Raw genomic sequence first — 14,854 nt, forward strand, 5'->3', positions numbered from 1 at the left:
CCTCCTGCAATGCAGGAATCTCAACTAAAACATCCATTACAGATGGCCATCCTACCTCTGCTTAAAAACCTCCAAGGAAGGAGAGTCCACAACCTTCTGAGGGAGACTGTTCCACTGTCGAACAGCTCGTAGTGTCAGAAAGTTTTTTTTGTATGTTTAGTCAGAATCACCTTGCTTGTAATTTGAAGCCATTGGTTCAAGTCTTGCCCTCCAGAGCAGAAGAAAGCAAGCTTGTTCCCTCTTCCATGTGACAGTCCTTTAGATATTTGAAGATGGCTATCATATCTCCTCTCAGTCTCCTCTAATCCAGGCTAAATATGCCCAGCTCTTGCAACCATTCCACATAAAGCTTGGTTTCCAGACCCTTGATCATCTTGGTTGTCCTCCACTGCACATGTTCCAGTTTGTCAATATTGTTCTTAAATTGTGGTGCACAGAACTGGACAAAGAACTCCAGGTGTTAAGTCTCACCAAGGCAGAATTGAGTAGGACAATTACTTGGTTTGATTGGGACGCTATACTTCTGTTGATGCAGTCTAGAATAGCATCAGTTTTTTGCTGCTGCTGCTGCTGTTGTCTCAGGTTAACCTTGTGGTCTACTAACATCTCCTTTTCACATGTACTACTGGCAAAGTCAGGTGTCCCCCATTTCATATTTGTGCTGCTGATTCATCCTGTCTAAGTGTAGAACCTGGCATTTGTCCCTATTGAAATTCATTTTTTTACGTTTGGGACCAGTTCTTTAATCTGTTAAAATCATCTTGAATCCCGATTCCATCTTTCTGCTACATTGGCTACCCCTCCCAGCTTAGTGTCATCTACATATTTGACAAGCACCCCTTCAAATCCTTTATCTAAGTCCAAGAATTAGGGGTCAGGTTAATAAAACGATTAAGCAAGTAAGCTAAGCCAAACTAAAGAAGCAAACCTGCTCATCAGACCCTTTTGGATAACCCATGTAAATCTTCCAAATAGTGACTGGAAGACTGATTTTGAACGTGAGAGGCTGGTTCATAGCAGGCATTAGAACCGGTGGTCAAGGGGAAGGGCTGTAAATCAATGGCAGAACATCTGCTCTGGAAGCAGATGGTCCCATGTACAATCCCTGGCATCTTCAGATAGGGCTGGGAGAGACACCTGTCTGCAATCCTGCCAGTCACTGTAAACAATACTGAGTCTGATGGACCTATGATCTGACTCAGTATATGGCAATTTTGCATGCATGAACAGCAGTAAATTTTGCATGCATGAACAGCAGTAAAGGTAAATGCACAATAATCTGCTAATGGCACCTATTTCCCCCAACGAAGGTCAAACTCGCCCCTGCAATTGTGGTTTCATTCTCCAACACTTGCAACACCCCAGTTCTAATACACTACCCAAGCCCCTCCTCAGACCGTTGGACATTCCTGAAACCTCTTATTTGTTGGTGTTTGCTGTATTTGTTCATTCTACGACAGACTGCTCATCAAAGTCTGAAGAGAAAGTGCTTGCTTTTTCTGGCTATACTTGAGAAAGACATTCAATATGTTATCAGCAATTTAAAATATACCTCGGAAGCTGCAGTGTGTAAAATTAACTTCTAGAGAGCCTGGGACAGAGGGGAGATGAACCCTGAAGAATGAAAACATTAAGCACTCACACTAAACATTTTTGCAAGCCAGCCCGCAAAGACAAAAATATGGACAGTGGTTTACCAGGAACAGGTGCCAGAAAATAGGGTTGTTTCTGGAAAATAAGGGTCAGAAAATATGGACAGTTGGATCATAGGAGCTGTAGTCAATGCTAGTCCTACTCAGAGTAAACTCACTGAAATTGATGCACACAACTAATTTAGGGACATTCATTTCAATGGGTCTACTCTAAGTAGAACTCAGTTGGATACAGCCCTATGCTTACATGTACTCCACAACCATTTAGGTATCAAACAACATTCAGCATCTTACATCTTGAAAACAAAACAAACATTGAATCACAATTTGGAGCAAAGGGCTCTCTGCAACACCAAGCGTCACCAGATCCAAACTTAGGCCTTTCCTAGCATTTTTTTGGTTTTTTGCTTGCTCTCTTTTTCAACAGGAAGCTTCTTCCGCAAGGACTTGGATCCAGCCTCTCTCACTTCAGTTCGTTGGTACGGAGCTGTCTGTCAAGTCAAATCGTCTTGCAACAATCTAAAACACCCTCAGAACAGCTGCCACTGTCAATTATTCTCTCCGACAGCCTTGACTATCAGGAAAAGAACTGGAGCGAGCACTTGCCAGTTTTAATAAACTGTGTTGCCCAAGTCATTTAACCTGCTAGATTGCTGTACGCTGGGGCTGTAACAAGCCTTCAAGCTTCTTGAGGAAAGGAACCGTGGCAAAGGGCTGGCAGCTTGGTCCTTGGAATCTGCTTCCAAGTGCACCCATTTTCTTTCTCTTCGGAGGCACCCAGGTTTTGAAAAAACATAATTTCAAGACTTCTGCACAGTGTTTTGTGATGCGAAAGTGGCTACCGTTTATCTCTATTACGTCTGCACCTTCCCCTTCCTCCCAGTAGCTCAGAGCAGTATTTTAGCCTGAAAACCACTCTCTGAGGTGGGTTAGAATGAGCGAGTGTGATTTGCCCAAGGCCACCCAGGGAGCTTAATAGCCGAGTACAATTTAAAGTTGAGTTTTTCAACACTCTAGCCAGTACCCCATACTGGTTTTCAAAACAGCTTTCAAAATCACCTAAGTGAATTAGGACCCTGAGTCTGCATGCTTCAAAAGACTGTATTTTAGAATTACCCCACTCACTTAAATGACACTATGTGGGAGCATGTGGTTTTTGGAGAAACACACCAGATTTTAAATTAAGGCCACAATCTTTACTTTAATAATTGCTAAATCAATTAAAACCCTTTTAAGGTTCAGGTGTATTAGATAAACTAAACCAATTTTTAAGTTTACTAAAAGGATACCTGATTCAGACAATTCCTCCTCCTTAAAAAAACAAAAACTTAATTATTATTTTCTTAATTTTTTTTAATGAAATCTGCAGGTGGCAGGAACATCAACATGGCATCATATACATGCGCCATCTAGAAACAAATAGTGCTTTTTATTCAAAACTATTGGCTTAGTCACAAAAATTATGATTAAATGAATTTATTTAATTAACTGGATGAAAGCCTCATGTTAAATGAGAGCTTCCCTTGTGGACAATCTACTCAAAGAGAAAAAGTATGCTTCACAATTTATTTCTGGGCCCAATTCAAGATGTTCAAGGTGTTCACATTAATGCTATTGAGTTATATCCAGTCCTGCTCCAAGTTGTTGGCATATTATCAGTCTAGAAAGACAATGGAGTGCAGCCTTGGGGGCAAAGTCAAACTGCTGGAGAATCACAGCACCTGCTGTGGCTGCAGAGACCGGGAACTCATAACTGCTGCCTCCTATGTTGCTTTTGCTGTGTTAGCAGCACTGAAGTGACCTATCTGGAGCAAAAGGCAGTGTGTATGGACTGGGCTACCCAAACATGACGGTCACACTGCTTGCGGTTGAAAGGAAGCAGAGCAATACATTTGGCATCAGCTTGGCTGCCAACGGAATTGGACGTTAACATCAGCAGAGGGAATTACGCCACCTTATGATGTGTGGGGAACGGTGGCCCAGGAGAGGGTTTTCTCTGTGGCAACTCCTAAATTCTGAAACTCCTTTGTCACAGAGGTGTACCTACCACAAGGGTCAGCAACCTTTTTCAGCCGTGGGCCGGTCCACCGTCCCTCAGACCATGTGGTGGGCCGGACTATATTTTTTTTTGGGGGGGGGGGGATGAACAAATTCCTATTTCCCACAAATAACCCAGAGATGCATTTGAAATAAAAGCACACATTCTACTCATGTAAAAACACACTGATTCCCGGACTGTCCATGGGCCAGATTGAGAAGGCGATTGGGCCGTATCCAGCCCCCGGGCCTTAGGTTGCCTACCCCTGACCTACCATCTTTGCCCTACAGTTTACGCCATATGCTGAAGATGCAAGTGGCCTTAGACAATCAACTTATTTTGTTTTGTAGGACTCAACTCTTGTACTGAATTTACGCATTTTGGAACAGTTTTACTTGTTTTATCATGGTCATAGATTTATTCATTTGCTTCATAGCTGTATATTATATTGTCATCACCTGCCCTGGGACCTTATGGTGAAGGGCAGACAAATAATTGCCAATAAATATACAAACAAATAGCCCACCATTAAACCATTTCCTCAAATTCCTACTGCCTGCCCCCTTGAAACTTTGTTTTATTCAATGGGTTTTACATGTGGTGCTTGGTAGTCCCAGCCTGAGCAATCTGCATTAGCAGCCTTCAGCAGACTAAAGTATCTTAAACCCCGCTGGGATTATGTGTCACAACGTTCAAATATGTATCACTTCTTTATAAGCTTTACCTTTGAATCAACGAACAATTAAATATGTTTGCAACCTAAATGGACAGCAACTCCACCACCAAGCAGCTTTGGGGCAAGTCACTATAGAAAACTGAAGCATTTCAGAGTTCTTTATTCCTAAAAAAAGAAGAAGCTTGATTGGATTGGGAAAATGTCCAGCACAAAGAGTGCGAATTTCTTTGCAGAAAAGGACCCCGACAGTGTTAAAACCGAATCCACGGGATGGTGATTTGTTGCTTTTGTGGTTCTTTAATAAGATGGTTTGATTCCTGGATTCTGACATGCTATATCTAGGAGTGTTAGCTGTAAGCATGCATGACGACATGCCAAAGCTACAAAAAGATGAATGGAAATGGGCCCTGAACTGAAGGTTTGGGGCCAAGAAATAAAGGTAAGGATTGCCGTTCAAATCCCCAGAAAAGTAAGTCATGGTACATTTGCATAGCAAGGCGGCTGTTGGCAGTGGTCCAAGGCAAAACCGAAACAGGATTTTCAACCAAGGCACCTACTGTGGATGCTGGTTCTGTAATGAGATTGGAAGTTTCATGCAGGCTTTTAATCTTGGGCTCTAACATTGGATCAAACACAGCAGAGTTAAATCCCTTCAGTCCTGCTCTTAAGCCTGACCAATGACGTAAGAGGCAATCTATAGCCTTGACCACAAAAAGATACAAAAGCTTTTTTGTATTTACTAAGGAGGGCCTTATGCAGTGCAGGCAAAACAATACATGGAGGAGGAGGAGGTTCTTAGACCCTCTTAAAGTAACTGAAGCATTTTTAAAATCCAACCTTATTCAAGTATTCAGGCCAATATCTGGACCTTTTAAAAAGACACAGCGCTCCTATATATCAAATGATGTCGTGCTTTTAATTAGTCAAGTAAGTGCAAATAACAAACTGTCAGTTGCCACATTATAGCAGGAAAATATGCTACTTTCTGCTGTTTGAAATCCATATTGATTCCTGCCCTACTGCTGTGAGTTATTAATCACTCCAATTAAATCCCAAACACAACTCTTTGCTCTAAAATTGAACCCACAGCACTTGATCAATAGCACAAACCTCCAAGAGCAATTACTGCTCATCGTAATAGAACAGACTGTTCTTTGGGAAACCTGAAGGCAGCCATTCTTCAGCTGAAACTCGAGCCACTTTTTACGCACATAGCAAACAAACTAGGCCATCTGTTCTCTTAAGCAGATGTAGATGCATGCACACACAACCACCCAGGGAGGGAGGGATATATCCTTTACTAAACTGAGACGTGTGCGTGCAGGGGCAATGCTCCCTTGGAAATGAGCCACTGAGTGACCTCAATTCTTAACCCCGAACTTTCCCCTGGCAGAACCCATTGCAGAGTTGGCATATGGAAGGACAGGGCCGTTTTGAGGAGCCCTTTGACAAAGCATCCTCAGTGGGTGAGCTGACCTTGTAACACAACAGAGGAGTATGCACACAAACACACACACACTTTTTAACAGTAAGGGACCCCTGACCATTAGGTCCAGTCGTGGCTGACTCTGGAGTTGCGGCACTCATCTCGCTTTATTGGCCGAGGAAGCTGGCGTACAGCTTCCGGGTCATGTGGCCAGCATGACTAAGCCGCTTCTGGAGAACCAGAGCAGCGCACGGAAACACTGTTTACCTTCCCGCCGGAGCGGTATCTATTTATCTACCTGCACTTTGACGTGCTTTCGAACTGCTAGGTTGGCAGGAGCTGGGACCGAGCAACGGGAGCTCACCCCGTCGCGGGGATTCGAACCACCGACCTTCTGATTGGCAAGTCCTAGGCTCTGTTGTTTAACCCACAGTGCCACCTGCATCCCATCTTTTTAACAGTAAGGAGTGGCAAATATTCTGTGAGTAGCAGTCTCCCAGCATCTGCCATTCTGTTTTTCCCATGATGCCGTAGCTGCACTGCTCAAGGGGATTGTGGGAAATGGCAGTGCTCTCAGAATTATTTTGCAGAAAGAGGGTTCCAAGTGAGACATGAGAGACACAGCTGAACGGGGAAGAAGTGGTGGCCCATAATGTAACTAGAGCCAAAAGAAGAGAAAGAAAAGACTGTTTCAGAATGTCACTTAAAAACTACATCAGTGTAAAGGAAGAGTTTTTGAGAGGGTCAGAGGCATGGCAGTGGTTAGCTTGCTCAATTGGCATGCTGTTCGTTCTCTCTTTCTCTCTCCACTGCCCCCACCACCACAAATTTAGCAGATGGTAGTTCTTCAAGGTCAGACCAGTATATTACAGAATTCATATTGGTTCAAGGATGTGCATGAGTCTATGATTCCCCCCCCCCCCCCCCGCCACAAAGGTAATATAAGGAGAAATACAAGTAACTCTTACATCTGAAAAAGTAATGTGTGAACTTGTCCTTGTTTGGAACGTGAATGAATAAAAAATAAACACTTTTCAAAATAAACAGGCATCTGTCAAAGCTCAGCTAATTTCTTGCACGTGGGAGGAGGAAAACCCCCACACAACCACCATCCGTCTCCCAAGGTCAATCAGGAGACACAACTGTACATTTATCACAATTTGTTATTCCGGCAAAGCTCCGATAAGACTGAGCTACTGATGTTAACACCTGGTTTAATTTCGAGAGGTTAAATGCTAAATCCTTTTCTTATTGCTACACTGAACGGATCTGCCAGGCTGCCTTAAAACCCAGTGTGGACTAAAGCAGCAATTCTGTTCCAACTGATGATGCCTACTCAACCCTTCCTCCCCCTTTAATGGCATAAGGAACACAGGAGGTTCAGCACTCCAGAGAACAGCAGCATTCCCATTACCAGAAGACATCCTCATTGGAATTTTTGTATTTGTCATCTTGAGGAGCATACACTGCCTAAACAAATCTCAATGTGTCCCCAGCAAGCCCCCACCTGCCTGCTTTCATACTGATAACCAGCTTCCTCCTCTTTGGTCTCGCTGTCACTCTTGTAGGGTGGAGGATGGGGACATAACAAAAAGAATGACAGGCTCTGCCTGTCATTGGCTATGGCTTAAATTACTGTTTGGGCTCCCTGTCTTCTGCCCCACCAATCCCAATGAGCACTAGCTACCTCTGGAATCATATGGACATACCTTTAAAAGAAGACACTACATCCTTTGGGTTGAGTTCATCTCCTCATGCCCTCCTCACTTTCTAACGTTTTTGACAAATGCACTTATCTATTTAGCCACATATTGTTTTCTTTGATGGGCAACAGTTCTCCAGGGGCTCAGGTTGAGTGTGTTCCTCATCACATGCTATTTGTAATTGGAGATGCCAGGGATTTAACTTGGGGCCTCCTGCATGCACAGCATAATAGTGGATGATCCTTCCACTATTCTGGTGGGTATACTGTACGTATGTGCCTTTGGCTGCGCCCAAAATCCACCCCAGGTAATCTAGCAAGCCCTATTCACGCAGCCGGACTCTTCAGTGCATCTGAGTAAACATCTGGCAGTGAGACCTAATCTCTGCTAGGCAAATCGGATTTTATGGCCTTCCTTTGACTACACCAGGGGTGCTTACACCACAGAGGCCTGGAAAGCGACTGGCAAAAGGTGTAAAGTCCTCCCCATGTGCTTTGACTCTTGCTCATGTATAGGCAGCCCAAGGACTGCACAATGCTATAGTAACACGCAACCCACATGCTGATAGTAATAGGTGACATTTGCACATGTGGGTGTTTTTGTGGGTTTTGTTTTGCTCTCTATCATCTGCTTAAATGTTGGGGCCAACTGGAGTTCCTTGATAAATGCACATGCATTATTATCACGCATTAAGACATATGCACAGGTTGCATGATATTTACTATATTGAAATGCCTTGCATGTAGGAATTTCAATAGCAAGTGAAGCTGCCCTAAGATGTAAGCTGCTGCCACGCTGCTTAACCTCCAGGAATCTTCATGATGGTCACATTGCTGCAGGCTTTCCTTCCTGCCAGCTTCTGATTGGTTCATCCTTCTCAGCAAACTCTGTGTTCCATCTATCATCCTTCATTAGGAAAGCTATTGGCAGCCAATTAAGTAGCGATGGACGTAAGCCATGAAGCTAATCAAGATGAGTTCAGGCCGCAGGCGGCTGGCTCACCGCAATGAGGAGTGTCACATTGATTTTTCTTACCCTTTGTGGGTTCTCCTTGGGTCTGTCAAGACAGATTTGGAAAGAACTAGAGTGGAGTTGCTGAATTCTAACAAATTTCATTGATGACAAAATCAGACCACAGGAAGGTAATAGGATAAAGAGCTTGGTTTGTCTACCACAATACGCAGGAGGTCTGAATTTTCAGAGAAGGAATAAAGGAGGGTGAGGAGAGGTTTTAGAGACAAAAAAAAAATTAGAATGACATTTTAATTAATTTTGCATTATCTCTGCCGTGCCTTTCTGCTATCTGTATGAAGCTCAGTCCTGGTTTCTGTACTATCCTAACCCACCATTTTGAAGTTTCTGTGTTGTATCATTCCAGGTGAACTAAAAGTTAATAAAACCCAATAATAAGGAATGTATGAAGCATGCGTTACAAATCCTATGAGAGCATACGGTTGTATCCAATATTAGTCTTACTCAGAGTAGACTCGTTTAAATTAATAAACATATGACTAACTTGGGTCCATTAATTTTAGTGAGACTACTCTGAATAAAAATTGGTTGGATACAACCCACAGTGTGTAAATTGGCAATGTGTGAAACTGGTAGTGTTTGTTTTATAGCTGTTGTTCCATAATTTTATCTTCTGGGTTTATTTATTTTCCTCTAGGAGGAAGGAGATTAAATGACAAGATTCATGAAATTCCATGTTCATGCTGCTATGTTTTTGGGGACATGAAGCTTATATTCCAACAATTTAGTTTTAAAGGATTTTAGTTACAAATTGTGTAACAGAACTGGATTTCCTGTTCCCACCACACACACACAAAACTTAGCCAAATTTTGAATGACATGAATGACAATATGATATATTTATGGCCAGAACCAGAGGATTATATATCCCACCTTTCTTATTAGAGGTCTTAAAAGGCACAGGATGCTTAATTTTTATCTGGTTACTAACAAGAGTTGGTCAGATAAACATCTAATAATAACCTCCCGTGACAGCATTTCTCTCAAGCCTTTAACAGCACAACACTTATCTCTTAATTGATTGACTGCAACATGACTACATGGTTATTAGTCTGCTTCCTAACATAGCATTCAAAGCTCTTTCTTTCCTTTCTGTTCCACCCAGTTCCCTAGTACAGGGGAGTGAGGGATCTCCCCAAAGTTCAAAATGTTGCCAGAACAGTGCAACACGTGTAAAACACTTCAAATTAACATATTTTCATCCCAAACTAAAAAGTCTGGAATAACTACCGTATCGGGATTCTGCATTCACAATCAATCATGACCAACATTGCCATCACAACCTGGAGGGTGAACAATGGCAATCTTTGCTAAGTGGTGTGCAGGTGGAAAGGTGGCTGTCTCAAGTGGTGATGTGAATCATACCACTCATCCACATCCAATTAGAAATACGGGGAAATGAAACTTCCGGTGTCCTGAGCGGCTGCCTATCCACAGCTTTCCATGCTGCTTGCTTCATCCTCCTGATATACCCTGCTGTGAGCTCTAAAGACAGAGGATTACCATACCTTTAAAGTGGTAAACTGCTGGTCTCTATTTCTGTTTCCCTGGCGAGAGAATAATCACTTTATCATGCCACCCAAAGTTGATAAAAAGAATGCTACTGAGGAATATCCAGTTACCTGCCTCCCTGCCCTCAACCTCCAAGGGAGAATCAGATGAAAGCATTATCCAACTCCTTTAAAAGATAGTTGCTGATTTAACAAACATCCAATCCTCACTATTTCTAGTTCTATTGATACCATCGCCATATCTGATCACGTATCTCCATTTGGATAACTTTCCCAGAATTGAAGACAGATGGAAACCGAAGATGTACAGTACCTCCTCAGTGAACTGGTGTTTGTAAAGAAAATGGAGAAGGGATTGGGGGGTGGGGTGGCGGTGGCAGGGGTTTCGTTAAATGAAGGCTCGCTATTCTCCAAGACCACAACATGAGAAGTGTGTAAAGCAGGCATGGCCAAACTTGGCCCTCCAGCTGTTTTGGGACTACAACTCCCATCATCCCAAGCTAACAGGACCAGTGGTCAGGGATGATGGGAATTGTAGTTCCAAAACAAGTTTAGCCATGCCTGGTGTAAAGCATATATGTATTATATATATGAGGCTCTATTATAGCATATGCAACCACATAAAAATAAATAGCAAAACAAACAATGACAAGAACAGGGAAAAACAGGTAATAATTCTGTTGACACACTATGCCTCACATCAAACTGCTGACCTACACAAGCCAAATATGATTTAAACAGACACTATGCTGTTCCCCTGTGGAATTCATGCTGGCATGTATAAAACAACAATACTGTTAAAGGGGTGAGTGTGCCAGGAAGTTCCTGGCACATTGTCTGGAACCTCTGACGAGATGACATTTTACTCCAGCCAGTAAGGATGCACAGAACAAAATTCATGTCACTCCGCCAGACATAAATACACAATTCCTACAGTTTTATTCAAAATAATATCCCAAAGAGATTAACCCAAGTGACACAGATAGTGCAAACTTCCTGGATGGCATCACACCAACTCATATTTCAGAAATACAAAGGGATTTCCCCACAGTTGGAAGAAATTCAAATGGTAATTATATATTTGTCCAGTTCCAAATCACAAAGGCCTGATGGATTTCTAGTAGAATGGTATATGCAGTATTCTGAGATTCTAGCGCCCAGACTTTGGGAGATACATACAGAGGCATTGGAATCATCACTCACTCTCAAATAGAAGCAAAGGTATCTATTCTCCTTAAACCCCATAAAGATCCTCTGCTCCACCTGCAGGCCAATATGTCTTGTAAATGTTGAAGCTAAGGCATTAACATCAGTCTTTGCAAACAGATTGCAGAGAGTAATCTCTTTCCTAATCCACCAGGACCAGGTAGGATTCATCATGAAACAACAAGCAGCAGATAATATTGTTACTTGCCACCACCAATTTCAGAGCGGTAGGGCCTAGGCACTTACCCAGGGTTCGTGTTTCCTTTGGAAATGAGATACAGCAGAGACTGTGGTGCCTTTATGATATATGGTTAACTTACACATACCATAGAATCATAGAATTGTAGAGTTGGAAGGGACCCCAAGGGTCATCTAGTCCAACCCCCTGCAATACAGGAAACTCAGCTAAAGCATCCAATGACAGATGGCCATCCAACCTCTGCTTAAAAACCTACAAGGAAGGTCCACAACCTCCCGAGGGAGACTGTTCCACTGTCGAACAGCTCTTACTGTCAGAAAGTTTTTCCAGAGGTTTAGTTGGAATCTCCTTTCTTGTAACTTGAAGCCATTGGTTCGAGTCCTACCATCCAGAGCAGGATAAAACAAGCTTGTTCCCTCTTCCGTGTGAGAGCCCTTGAGATATTTGAAGATGGCTATCATAACTCATCTCAGTCTCCTCTTTTCCAGGCTAAACATACCCAGCTCCTTCAACTGTTCCTCAAAAGGTTTGGGTTCTAGACCCTTGATCATCTTAGTTGCCCTCTTCTGACAGACATAAGTCTAAGGTATAATCGTAACAACAACAACAACAACAACAACAACAACAACAACAACAACAAAACAACAACAACTTATCTATCAGTCAATGGACTAGACCTACACTGCTGGTCTTATGCCATAGGACTCTGCTTTCTCAACTGCTATTCTCTGATTTACAGAGGGGTGGGCCTTGGCTCAGTGGTAGAACACATGCTCTGTATGTGGAGAGTGCCAAGTGAAATCCCCAGCACCCCCAATTAAAAGGATCAAGTAAGTTGGTGGTGGGAAACCTCTGGCTGCTACTCTGGACAGCTGCTTCTAGGCAGCTCTTCATATGCATTTAGACTTCTTACTGGTTTTAGTAGCTCTGCAAAATGATGAGCAAGAATGTCCTGGGGCAAGGTGAGAAGTAAAAAGCTTCTGCCAACTATGTTAGAAAGAAGAGAGCTTAGAGTGATTTGCATCCAGTTTCTATAACCTGATATACTGACCAGTAAGTGCTTGGGAACAGCTATGTTGGGGCAAGGTAAGAAACCACAAGGCTCTAATGATAGCGCAATGATACTGCAGGCAGGTATGCCAAGGATTTTGTTGGAGAGAAACCTGTTCTGCCAGGAAGCAGTGATGGGGAAAAAATTACTGGAGAAAGGCAAGATAGTTTAATGGACCTTGAATTTAAAATATTGCCATTACTGAAGCTTTCACTGATGCAGTGGGAATTGTATAAATAAATAATACAGGGTCGCACCCTTTACAATCTCTTGCCACCTTAGACAAATTGAGTTTCATCGTAGGTTGGATGTTTATTTGAATTTTTGAAAATGAATAACCACCTCTGGTCTCATTATGGATCTCAACATTTCTTTGAGAAAATTGGAAAGGCATGTTTACTCAGCTGCGTAACATCATATAGAGCTGAAAGCTGCCTCTGTGTAATCATACTCTCCTTCCCTTCACCATGCTATTCCCTCAAATTCTCCAGAGTTTTGATGGTTAATACTTAAAAAAAAAGAAAAAGGCACCCAGACTGGGCCTTTATTAAACAACTTGCAGAAGTGTTTTCGTGTTTTCTTTCTTTCTTTTCTTTCTTTTCTTTCTTTTCTTTCTTCTTTCTTTTCTTTCTTTCTTTCTTTCTTTCTTTCTTTCTTTCTTTCTTTCCTTTCTTTCTTTCTCTAGTGCTAGTTTCTTCAATTTCTATCCTGACTCTTGGGTACATATGAACTCCCTTACTCTGGTCAGGGCCAGTCCAAGAAATGTTGTTGCCTGAAGCAAAGGGCAAGATGACACTATATGTACACAAGCCAACTAGGCTGGAGGATGAATCTTACCTCCACATTTAAGATGAGATAAACCACTTGAGGCCAGTGGCTAGTTAAGGCAGTTCAGGATAGGCCACAGAGCACATGCAGCTTTGTCTTCCATAGAAGATAGTGGCCAGGGGGCTCAGAAAGGACTGCTATTGCTCTCCCTCAGCACCTGCTACTTGAGACAATCACTTCACCCTATCTAATAGTAGGGCTGGCCCTCAGTCCATCTTACTCTGACTGGTAGCAGCTGTCCAAAAGCTCTGTCCGACCCAGCCCTGAAACCTATGAGTTTCAATTGTGGCATCTCACATATGGAATGCCCTCTCTAGGAAGGCTTGCCTGATGTCAAATCTGAGGTCCTTTTAATGCCAGGTGAATATATTTTTCCTTGCTCCAGATAGATGGAAATTTTCTGAAAGTTTTGAAGTCATGGAGAAAAATTACCACCCCTGGGGAAAATGGGAATTTTGGAGAAAAGAATGAAAAAAATGCAATACTATATATCTTTCAATATGTAGAAAGTAACTTTGTTACTTTAGGAACATAAAATACATTATGCGTAGCTTTGTTTATATACCATGCCTGGTATATTAAAAGTAGTTTATTCAGACCATGACTACAAACTAACTTTATTCTTTAAAGTTTTTGTTACAAATGGAACTGCAAGGTGCCATATAGAGCCAGCAACTCTGCCAGTTTATGAGCTAATAATTATTTATTCTGAAAATTATGTCTCCTCTAGTCCTCCACAGTGTTAAGCAGACATAAAGAACTCATTTCCTTAAAAAAACAACTGGGGGGGAAAAGGGGAAGGGAAACAAAACTCAATGTACACTCTCGTGAATTTTAATCATTCTCTTTTTCTAAACTATCACTATCAGCTTCTGTTTCTTCACACTGGTCATATTTATCATGGACGTCTAAAAACAGGAGGTTTGCCTAGATTGAAACAAGCTTTTAAACTTTCACATGTCAGTTTATTTCTTGATTTGGTGTATATCAAAACATAGACCTTTCTCCTCCCCCCTCCCTCCCCACATACTGCAGAAGATGGAAGAATCTGAAATAAGCAGCAAGAGGTGCCAGAGGCAGTGTTGTTAAAAGGCTGGCCACCATGTTGCATTCTTTGGCCAAATACCTGAAGATGTTCTGTATTCTGCAATGTTAAAAAAGTACCTTTCCAGCATCAAGCCCTAACTATGCTGCTTGTTTTGTAATCCAATAAAATGCTGGCACAGTGCTATCATCATTTACATTTCTGCCTCTGGATCTTGGATCCAACAGATGTGCAGCACTATGAATAGGATGGCAGCAAAATTATGTTGCCCTGTGCTTTCAGAGGCCTAGTCAAGAGTACAGAAATATCCGAAAACTATACCAATAAGAGGAAGGCACTGTTTTAGATGCTCTAGCTCAGAGGTGGGGACTACAAATCCCATCAGCTTTGATAAATAGCTATGCTTGCTGGGTTTGATGGGGGATGTAGTTCAGCAACAACTGGCCGACCAAAGGTGCCCCAGCTGCAATCTGGAGAAACACATGTA

At 42.3% G+C, this 14,854-nt stretch overlaps 1 protein-coding gene across 19 annotated transcripts in view; it reads right to left on the minus strand.

The window, feature by feature from the left end:
- FBRSL1 (fibrosin like 1) overlaps positions 1-14,854 on the minus strand; it is a 767,640-nt gene that overhangs the window by 52,274 nt on the left and 700,512 nt on the right. The gene's annotated exons all lie outside the window — the stretch shown is intronic.

This window comes from Podarcis tiliguerta (genome assembly GCF_965153285.1).
Source record: "Podarcis tiliguerta genome assembly, chromosome: 16".
NCBI classification, from domain to species: domain Eukaryota; kingdom Metazoa; phylum Chordata; class Lepidosauria; order Squamata; family Lacertidae; genus Podarcis; species Podarcis tiliguerta.